The sequence below is a fragment of the Mustela putorius genome, unplaced genomic scaffold (genome assembly GCF_011764305.1).
Source record: "Mustela putorius furo isolate JIRA1106 unplaced genomic scaffold, ASM1176430v1.1 tig00003859_pilon_pilon_pilon, whole genome shotgun sequence".
Taxonomy (NCBI): Eukaryota; Metazoa; Chordata; class Mammalia; order Carnivora; family Mustelidae; genus Mustela; species Mustela putorius.
The window spans coordinates 23456746-23463037 of NW_025422011.1; positions in this window are offsets into that span (position 1 = coordinate 23456746).

The following is a 6292-nucleotide window of genomic DNA, read 5'->3' on the forward strand; positions in this document are numbered from 1 at the left end:
TTCGCTGGGCATTCACCTCCACAACCACATGAATGTTGACAATGGAGTCTGTGGAAAATTGAGCCAAATGAGATCACGTGTCTTCCAGAGGAGAGAGAGATGGAAAGACAGCTGTCTGATCACCAGTTCCTATGGAGTTAATTGTACTTCCTATATTTTGTTACTGTGAGATTTCCTTGCCTCCTTTTTATAATCTCCCTTTACCTTCCACTAGTTTTGGTGGCCTTCTGTTTCTTGGATGAGCTCTGATTAAAATGGGGCCCAGATTAGATGCACATTTATCTAGGTGAGACACTGTTGCAGAATGGATTTTCCAAAGAGGGACACAGTAATATCTCCTATACAATATACTCTCCTGGAACCCTGCCATTCTCAGATAAAAGGTGAAATCTATATCCTCTCCCACTCAGTATAGGTGGGTCTTGGCGACTGCTTTGACTAATACTGTGCTATGGAAATGACATTATGTGAATTCCAAGGCTAGGTCATCAAAATGTCTTGTCTTCTCAGGATACTTGCTCTTGGAACCCAACTCTATGCTGTGAGGAACCTGAAGCAATTAGTGGAGAGGTGCACGGAAAGGACCACGGAAGGTCCCAGCCCACAGCCCCCGCTGCGCTCTCCTCTAACAACCAGCATCGACTTACCAGCCAAGAGAAGGAGCCATTGTGAAAGTGGATCTTCCAGACCTGAGCTAAGCAGCCCAGGCTGATACCACATGAAGCACGGATGGAGCTGTTCCTAGTGAGACCCGCCCTAATTGCAGATTCTTGAGTAAAATAAATGATCATTGTTGTTTTAAGCCACAAAGTACAGGGACTTTTTCCTCCCCTTAGGAACAGATAAGGGACATAAATAACACATTAAGCCACAGTCATTCATTAATACACAGTTTCTCCTTAACAGGGATCTAGCAAAAGGGACACAGAGAGGGACGCCTAGGTGGCTCAGTTGGTTAAGCTGCTGCCTTTGGCTCAGGTCATGATCCCAGAGTCTTGGAACTGAGTCCCACGTCCAGCTCCTTGCTTGGCCGGGAGCCTGCTTCTCTCTCTGCCTCTGCCTGCCACTCTGCCTGCTTGTGTGTGCTCGTGCTCGCTCTCTTTCTCCGACAAATAAATAAATAAATAAATAAAAATCTTTTTCCTAAAGAAAGGGGACATAGAGAAGGAGGCTGTAGGATGGGGAGGCAGAGAACAAACAAAGAGACAAAAAGCCACGTTATAGGTGCCCACAAGGAGTGCACGTGGATACCTAAAGGGCAGTTTAGCAAAGAAGTGGTTGGAAAGGGAAGAAGGACTGGAGAAGAGAAGGACTTCTCATCAGCAGACGTCCCATGAGTGGCTTGGAGGACATGAAGGAGGTGGTGATGGGAAGTGTGAGGCTGACCTGAATTGTCAACTCCTACAGGGTGTGCCCCCAGCCCTTCTCATTCATTACTGTACCCACAGAGGGCGGCACAATGTCACTTGCATAGTAGGTCCTTGATAAATGTTTTAAATTAACTTTAAGGAATGGAAATTTTATAGGGCTCTAGTCATAATATTTGCTTGTAAAGAAGAGAAACCCCACCAAATTAGTTTAAGTAAAAGTGAGAAGTGAGTTTAGCATGATGATAAAAGGGAACGTCCTAAATCAAATTGCAGAAGTATAGCAGGGTCCCAAAAGAACAGAAAAAATATCCAGTTTCCCCTTTACCTGGAGCCATGTGAATCTCTCCCTTGGGCTTCTTTGTCCATATCTCCTCTACTCTCCCTCTGTAAATTACTCTCCTCTGTCAAGCTTTTAGTTTTTATTCTCCCCAGATTCTACCTGCATGAGGTTTGGGATGGCCATACTGGCTACCCCACAAGCGTACAGCTCTAATGACCAGCAATGAAGACTGGCTCAATTTCTGCCTAAATTTTCAACTCCCAGGAGAGAAACTCTCAATAGCTCATCTTGGCCCACGTGTCTGCAGCAGTCTAAGTAGTTGTGACCTGGCAGGATTCATGCGGTTCTTTGAGTTTCCACTTCTAAATTGTGAGTGAGCCAGATTTCCTAAGACAGGGCCTTGCTGGGAGAGGGGGGAGTGGTGATGCTGTGACATGGATAAGCACAGAGTTAAGGGGATTGCTTTCCACCCTTAAATAAAGGCTTTGGGCCATAGTCCATGGTGCTAAGAAAATGGGTTTAGGATCTAAAACCACCATAGCCATAGAAATACCATCAGCAAGCTTTTAATAATTGGCATCACCTCTATACTACGCATGGTCACTCTCAGCCTATTAGGGCCTATAACCAGCCAATGATTAGTGGCCCTCCCTAACGATGAAGTGCAAACAGTAATCCCCTTTCTAAACTTTCCAGGACTCCAACCTTCTAACAACATGTGTAGAAGGACATAGGAATGTTACTTTGGATCACTCTCCTGTGTTGAGGCAGAAAAGAGAAGAGTCAATTTCTGCAGAGGACCCACATAAGGCTGATGGTCTGGAAGGGTCTTCAGATTCTGCACAGATCCCCTAGTGGCCTGAGGGGGAGGTAGCGCCCACGCTCTCATCTGATTTTCAAGGAGCAGCTCACAATAAAGAGAATCTGGTTAATTATTTTTTACTCTTTGAGCCACAAGCAAAAGAACAAATATTGTAAGTTGCAAAGTCAGACCTAGAAAAAGAATGACCTAATAATATGCTACATTTTAATCCCTGCTTGCACACATTTTTCAGATAAAAGGTGATCAAAATGCAAATGGAACAGTTTTTAAAAACTGCACTTCCATCATTCTGGTATTCTGTTCTGTGTTTTAATTAGTGTGATGATAGAAACCTCAAAAGCCATCATGTGGACTAAATGGACAAAACGATTTATGAGTGAAAGCCCCCCAATGCCAAATTTATATCATATTAGTTTTTAAAATGCCTATACATAATTGATTTTTGTTTCCTAAACACACACAAAAACCCCCAAAAAACCAGAGAAACTCCATTTCTTGCATCAAAATACTTTTTTAAAAAATTCTTTTTTCAATCTTTGAAGATCTAGGCTGTTGGTAAACTGAGAGTTGCCTGGTTGACTGACAGTATCTGTCAGAGGCAATGAACTCCACTTCAACGTTGCCTTTATGCTGGTGTGTCAAGTTGTTCAACTGTGACCCTTCCATCTGTTCCAGCTAATCTGAAAGTCATTTAGACCCGCTTCCCCATTCATTTGAAACACAGCACATTCTCCTGTTAACACACATATGCAAAGCTGTCTGCTGTCAGCAACCTTCGGGGTTTTTTTTTGAAAAGTCTCACTTACAACATCTGTATAAACATTTACACAACAGAAAATCCATTTGTTGACTATTAATGCCTCCCTAACTAAATTTTTTTTCAGACATTTCTAAGTATAGGGTCATTCTGAACAGACATTGAGCAGTTTACTTCCCCAATTTACTTTTTAAGCAGGAATGATCCCTTGCTGTTGACATGTCAAAAAAATCTTTGTGTTGTATCTTAAGACTTCTTACCAATTCATAGTCTTACTTGCGAGGATTCAATTGACACTGAAAATGATTGCATAGTCTTTGTTTTTAAGCAAGTTTGGAAGCATGTAGTGAAGTTCATCTAATTTACTGAACGGGAATCTCTGGGATGGGGCTCTGGGAATCCATATCCTCAAAAAGTCCTCCAGGGGATTTTGAGAATCCACAGGTCTGGTTAGTTCCACTTTACTAAGATGCCTTATACCGCATGATTCTGCTTTCGTATTTGTGTGAGTCATATGATCCCATTAAAGGACTCAGAACTTGAATAAAGTACTTAGTGAAAGGTAAAAAACAAAACATAATAAAATAAACAAAAAAGCTTATTTGAGTGATTTACCTGGATGTTTCTTTGCATTGTTTGTAAATTGAAACTGCATTTAGATGGGATGCATCAGGAATGCTCCTATGATGCTAAATGAATTAAGACCTCCTTTGGTCCAGAACTTTAAAATTGCTTTGCTTTATTTTAAACTGGTTCCTTCTCTGTCCTCTGTCCAGATCTATACTGCATTTCTCAGGTCTGGCCTCAACCATGACATTGAATCTCTGTGTGACCTTGTCAGTAAAGTTAATTCTCCTCTCTGAGATGTAGTTTGAGTGAAGTAAGAGAAGATGATCTCAGAAGTCCCTTCTGGCTCTGACATTCTTTGGGCACCAAAAACAAGTTCTATATATCCTTTTCCTCTCTGATAAAATTACCTCCAACCCAGAACATTCATTATCTCCAACCATATCTGGTTCTCTCACTGTGGTTAAAGGACAGGTAAGCCTTCTGATAAGTTATATGACCTCGAACAAATCATTTAATCTTCTCAAGCTTTAGTTTTTTCATTTGTAAAACCTAAATAATATCTGCTTGAGTACGAAAATAAGTACAAAAAAAGATAAGTGAGAAGTGTTTCCTAAACTGTAACTTGTTGTATAGATGCCATTATAATTTTTATTGTAATTATTAATACTGCTCCTATTGCTCATAAGTTGGTCCTTCTCTGAACCACCATCATAAATAAAGTGCCACCTTATAAATTACTGTTTAGGAAACCTATGTAGAAAAATGAAAGTGTACTCTAGACATGTGTATCAAAAGCTTCAAAAACACAACTTTTGGCACAATAATTTTACTTTTTTTTTGAGAGAGAGAGAAAGAGTGTGTGTGTGGGTGTGTGTGTGTGTGTGCATAAGGTAGGGGGTGTGCAGAAGGAGAGGGGGAGAGAGAGAATCTTAAGCAGGATTAATGTTCAGCAGGGAGCCAAACAAGGGGCTTACCCATGACTCAGAGATCATGACCTGAGCCAAAATTAAGAGTCAGACACTGAACAAACTGAGCCACCCAGGTGCCCCACAATAATTTTTACTTCTAAGAATGTATCGAAATATATGTCCTATACTTTGTATAAGGCTATCCAGCAAAGCACTGTTTATAATAGCCCATATTAAAACCAATCCAATGCCCATGAGTACATTATTTTACAGTCATTACTGAAATACTCTGTAGTATTTCAGAAATGGAAGGAAATAGAAATGGAAGGAAATAGAAATGGAAGGAAAACTTCCAAACTCATTTTATGAGGCCAGCATCACCTTGATCCCAAAACCAGACAAGGATCCCATCAAAAAAGAGAGCTATAGACCAATATCCTTGATGAACACAGATGCGAAAATTCTCACCAAAATACTAGCCAATAGGATTCAACAGTACATTAAAAGGATTATTCACCACGACCAAGTGGGATTTATTCCAGGATTGCAAGGTTGGTTCAGCATCCGCAAATCAATCAATGTGATACAATACATCAATAAAAGAAAGAACAAGAACCATATGATACTCTCAATAGATGCTGAAAAAGCATTTAACAAAGTATAGCATCCCTTCCTGATCAAAACTCTTCAAAGTATAGGGATAGAGGGCACATACCTCAATATCATCAAAGCCATCTATGAAAAACCCACCGCAAATATCATTCTCAATGGAGAAAAACTAAAAGCTTTTCCGCTAAGGTCAGGAACACGGCAGGGATGTCCATTATCACCACTGCTATTCAACATAGTACTAGAAGTCCTAGCCTCAGCAATCAGACAACAAAAGGAAATTAAAGGCATCCAAATCAGCAAAGAAGAAGTCAAATTATCACTCTTCACAGATGATATGATACTATATGTGGAAAACCCAAAAGACTCCACTCCAAAACTGCTAGAACTAGTACAGGAATTCAGTAAAGTGTCAGGATATAAAATCAATGCACAGAAATCAGTTGCATTTCTCTACACCAACAACAAGACAGAAGAAAGAGAAATTAAGGAGTCAATCCCATTTACAATTGCACCCCAAACCATAAGATACCTAGGAATAAACCTAACCAAAGAGGCACAGAATCTATACTCAAAAAACTATAAAGTACTCATGAAAGAAATTGAGGAAGACACAAAGAAATGGAAAAATGTTCCATGCTCCTGGATTGGAAGAATAAATATTGTGAAAATGTCTATGCTACCTAAAGCAATCTACACATTTAATGCAATTCCTATCAAAGTACCATCCATCTTTTTCAAAGAAATGGAACAAATAATCCTAAAATTTATATGGAACCAGAAAAGACCTCAAATAGCCAAAGGGATATTAAAAAAGAAAGCCAAAATTGGTGGCATCACAATTCCGGACTTCAAGCTCTATTACAAAGCTGTCATCATCAAGACAGCATGGTACTGGCACAAAAACAGACACATAGATCAATGGAACAGAATAGAGAGCCCATAAATAGACCCTCAAATCGATGGTCAACTAAT